Consider the following 5,391-nt stretch of genomic DNA (forward strand, 5'->3'; position numbering starts at 1 on the left):
TTTTTTCCCTCTGTCACCAGGTTGGAGTGCAGTGGCGCTATCTCAGCTCACTGCCACCTCCACCTCCTGGGTTCAAGCGATTCTCCTGTCTCAGCCTCGTGAGTAGCTGGGACTACAGTCACATGCTCGGCTAATTTTTGTATTTTTAGTAGAGACGGGGTTTCACCATGTTGTCTAGGATGGTCTCGATCTCCTGACCTCGTGATCTGATCTCCTCAGCCTCCCAAAGTGCTGGGATTACAGGCATGAGCCACCATACCCAGTCAAAAAGGGAACACTTTTACACTGTTGGTGGGAATATAAACTAGTACAACCACCATGGAAAAAGTGTGGAGATTCCTTAAAGAACTAAAAGTAGATCTAACACTTGATCCAGCAATCAATCCCTCTCCTGGGTATGTACCCCGAGGAAAAAGTCATTATACAAAAAAGATACTTGCACATACATGTTTACAGCAGCACATTTCACAATTGTAAAAATATGGAACCAGCCCAAATGTCCATCAATTGACAAGTGTATAAAGAAAATGTGATACATATATACACACCGCAGAATACTGCTCAGCCATAACAAGGAACAAAATAATGGCATTTGCAGCAACCTGGATGGAATTGGAGACCATTATTGAAAGTGAAGTAACTCAAGAATGGAAAACCAAATATTGTATGTTCTCACTCATAAGTGGGAACTCAGCTATAAGGACACAAAGGCGTAAGAATGATACAATGAAATTTGGGGACTCAGGGGAAAGGTTGGGAAAGGTATGAGGAATAAAAGCTCACACATTGGGTACAGTGTACATCGCTTGGGTGATGGGTGCACCAAAATCTCGGAAATCACCACTAAAGAATCTATTGATGTAACCAAACAACACCTGTTCCCCCATAAACCTATTGAAAGAAAAAAAAAATGATAGTAATATATTATACCTCATTCAGTGAATTTAATATCCATGATTTGCTACTGATATGAAATAGATAGGTAAATAGATGAATTGACAGACAGATAGATAAGGGATAAGGGAAAGTTCTTCCTTACAACTGAATGCTAATCTAATAAATATTGAAGGAATAATGGGTTTAGAAAAATCACCATTTTGCAACCATCATCCTAACAGCTAACTTTGCAAGAATCATTCATGGATGCTAATGGTAGTGGATACAAATTTGATGATATTTCATAATTTCAAAATATCACTTCACTCAGTAATTATAAAAGGGAAAATAATAACTACCAATAAATGGACTTAATGAATGTAACCAGTTCAACAGTATCACCAACCTCAGAACAGACAGACATCACGTGACTGGGCTGTTGAGTGAGGTCTCTTCACTGTGGCTCATTGGAACTTCCCTGTTTTTAGCACTGAGGTTCATAAAATTTCAAATCTTCCAGGGCAGTTATTGTAGAAATATTCATACACACAAGTTTCAGATTATTTGCTATAGAGTTTATAGATATAGACAGATATCTATATTTTATAGATATAGACAGATATCTATATCTGTCTCTTACTGGATAACGATATTATTCACTATGACAGGGAACATGAATGAAATTGTGACTCTTTCTCCACAATTTGAAAACTTCAATTAGCAATACATGTACAGACTTGTATGTCTCTTAAGCTTCACAACTGTCAAAAATTAACTATAGAATATTTTGACTATGCTTATAATTTGTTTTTGATAAAAATCCCACCCTGCACTTTTGCAATCCATGATTTGGTTTACACTTTAAGGAGACCTGCATACATATTTATGCATGCATGGCAGTTTTCTCACTGGTATTCTGCCCAGCAGTCCTGGACTTTGATATCTGATTTCCCAGTTCTGCAAGTTCACTGTACCCTGCCTGGGTTCCTCCTCTCTGCACAGCAGTTCAAAAAGAACCTCCGGGGAGAAAATAAGAGCCATTGGGAGGCTCTCCTCAAGTATTCCCCTCCTTTCAGGCATCACAGTTCTACACCACTTGCTGTCCGACATTTGAAAACAATTGTCTCCTAGGTACCTGACTAGTTTTGTAGGCAGCGATGGTAGGAAGGACAATCTGGTTATAATAAGTACTCTGCTGTGAATGAAAGGAGGAATCTACTTATTTGAGTTTTAACTAAAACTTTTAATACTTTCTTAAGGCTCTAAGTGAGGCTTCATGGATAAAACAAAAGAAGACTGTACTAGTTTTCTCCTTCTGTGTGATAAATTATCACTAACTTAGGAACTTAAAGCAGTGCAAATTTATTATCTCATGTTTATAAACTCAGATTTCAGTTTACGTGGGGCTAGAGTCTGGAAATGGTTCAGTTAGGTCATCTGTTCAGGATCTCACCAGGTGAAATCAAGATTTTGGTCAGCTGTATCCTTATTTAAAGGTTTAATTAGGGAAATGTTCAGTTCCAAGCTCCCTTAGATTGTTGGCAGAACTTAGTTATTCGCTGTTGTAGGACCGAGGCCTTCAGCTCTCTAGAGGATGATAGCTGTTTCCGTCCACATGGTCCACTCTACAACATGGTAGGGTGCTGCCTCAAAGCCAGCAGAAGAGTGTCTGCTGCTGCTTTCAATCTATATTAAGGACTCAACTGATTAGTTCAGGCATACCCAAGATAATCTCCCTTGTTATTAACTTAAACTCAACTGATTAATGACCTTAATTTCATATGAAATATTCTTTTGACATATAAAGTGACATAATAACAGGAGTAATGTCCCATTATATTCACAGATTCTACTTACATTTAGGTGAAGGCTGTATAAGCCCACTCCTACATTACTACACAGAAGTATTTGAGACTAAATAATTTATAAAGAAAAGAGGTTCAATTGATACTGGTTCACAGTTCTTCAGGACATATGGGAACCAAGATTCTGGCATCTGTGTAAATTATGGGGAAGTCTGAGGAAGCTTACAATAATGGCGGAAGCCAAGGGGGAAGCAAGGCATCTTCATATAGTGGAAGCAGGAGCAGAAGAGAGACTGGGGAGGTGTTACGCACTTTTAAACAACCAGATCTCATGAGAACTCACTGTCACAATGATAGCACCAAGAAAGATGGGGTTAAACCATGACAAACCACCCCCGTGATCCAATAATCTTCCACTAGGCCTCCAACATTAGAAAATACAATTCAATATGAGATTTAGGAGAGATCACAGATCCAAACCATATCACTCCATCCCTGGTGCCTTCAAATATCATGTCCTTCTCACATTGCAAAATACAATCCTGATTTCCTCATGGTCCCCCAAAGTCTTAACTCATTCTAGCATTAACTGAAGTCCAAAGTCTCATCTGAGACAAGGCTAGTCCCTTCTGCCTATGACCCTGCAAAATAAAAAACCTTGGTTACTTTCAAGATACAATGTGGGTATAGGCATTAGGTAAATACTCCTATCCCCCACGGAAGAAATCTGCCAAAAAAAAAGGGGCTACAGGCCCCATGAAAATCTGAAACCCAGCAGGGCAGTCATTACATCTTAATGTTCCAAAATAATATCCTTTAACCCCACATCATACATCCAGGGGATCCCAAAGATTTGGGCCACTCCAGGGATGTGACTTTGCAGCATTCAGCCCACAAGACTACTCTCACAGGCTGGTGTTGAGGGCCTGTGGCATTTCCAGGTACACGGTGCCAGATGCTGGTGGATCTACCATTCTGGGGCCTGGAGGACAGTGGTCCTCTTCTCACAGCTCCACAATGCAGTGTCCCAGTGGGGACTCTGTGTGGGAAATACAATCCCACATTTATCCTCTGCTTTACCCTAGTAGTGGTTTACACTTCTCCCTCCCATGAGAGCTCCACCCTTTCAGCAGGCTTCTGCCTGAACATCTGGGCTTTTCCATACATTCTCTGAAATTTACACAGAAGCTCCTAAGTATCAACTGTTGCACTCTGCACACCTGCAAGCTTAACACCACATGGAAGCTGCCAAAGATTATGCTTGCATGCTCTGAAGCAGTGGCTTGAGCTGTACCTGGGCCTGTTTTAGCCATAGCTGGAGCTGGAGCAGCTGGGATGCAGGTACCAGCATCCTAATAATCCCAAGGCTTCACAGGGCAGTGGGGCCCTGGGCCTGGCCCACAAAATCATTTAGTCCTCTTAGGAGTCTGGGTCTGTGATGTGAGGGATTGCTGCAAATGTCTCTGAAATGCCTTAGAGGCCTTTCCTCATTGTCTTGGCTATGAGCACTTGTCTTCATTTTAGTTATGTAAACTTGTGTAGTCTGCTTGAATTTCTTCACAGAAAATGGGCTTTTCTTCTTTCCCACATGGCCAGGCTGCAAATTTTTCAAACTTTTATACTCTGCTTCCCTTTTAAATACAAGTTCCAGTTTTAGGTAATTTATTTGCTCATGCATATGAACATAGGTTGCTAGAAGCAGCCAGGTCATATCTTGAGTTCTTTGTTCCTTAGAAATTTCTTCTGCCTGTAACCCTAAATCATCACTCTCAAGTTCAAAGTTCCACAGATCCCTAAAGCAGGGGCACAATGTAGCCAGGCTCTTTGCTAAAGCATAGTAAAGGTAAACTTTACTCCATTTTTCAGTAAGTTCCTCATTTTGATCTGAGAGCTCCTCAGCCTGGACTTCATTGTTCATATCACTACCTGAATTTTAGTCACAATAATTTAACAAGTCTCTAGGAAGTCCTGTATCAGTCCATTTCTCACTGCTGTAAATAAATACCTGGTCTGGGCATGGTGGCTCATGCCTGTAATCCCAGCACTTTGGGAGGCCGAGGTGGGTGGATAACCTGAAGTTAGGAGTTCAAGACCAGCTTGGCCAACATGGTGAAACCCTATCTCTACTAAAAAAAAATCAAAAATTAACTGTGAATGGTGTTGGATGCCTGTAATCTCAGCTACTTGAGAGGCTGAGGCAAGGGAATCACTTGAACTGGGGAGTGGAGGTTGCAGTGATCTGACATCATGCCACTGCACTCCAGCCTGGGTGACAGAGGGAGACTCTGTCTCAAAAAAAAAAAATAAATAAAATAAAGAAATACCTGAGACTGGGTAGTTTATAAAGGAAAGAAATCTAATCAACTCACAGTTCTACATGGCTGGGTAGGCCTCAGGAAACTTACAATGATGGTGGAAGGTTAACAAGAAGCAAGGATCTTCTTCACTTGATGGCAGAAGAGAGCAATGCAAGCAGGAGAAATACTGGATGCTTATAAAACCATCAGATCTCATGAGAACTCATTCACTATCATGAGAACAGGATGGGGGAACTGCCCCCATGATCCAATTACCTCCCTCCCTTGACACATGGGGATTACAAGTTCCTCTTGACACATGGGGATTACAATTTGAGATGAGATTTGATTGGGGCCAAAGAGCAAAACCGTATTATTCTGCCTTGGCCTCTCCCAAATCTCATGTTCTTTAT

This window comes from Mandrillus leucophaeus, unplaced genomic scaffold, assembly GCF_000951045.1.
Source record: "Mandrillus leucophaeus isolate KB7577 unplaced genomic scaffold, Mleu.le_1.0 Scaffold684, whole genome shotgun sequence".
NCBI classification, from domain to species: Eukaryota; Metazoa; Chordata; class Mammalia; order Primates; family Cercopithecidae; genus Mandrillus; species Mandrillus leucophaeus.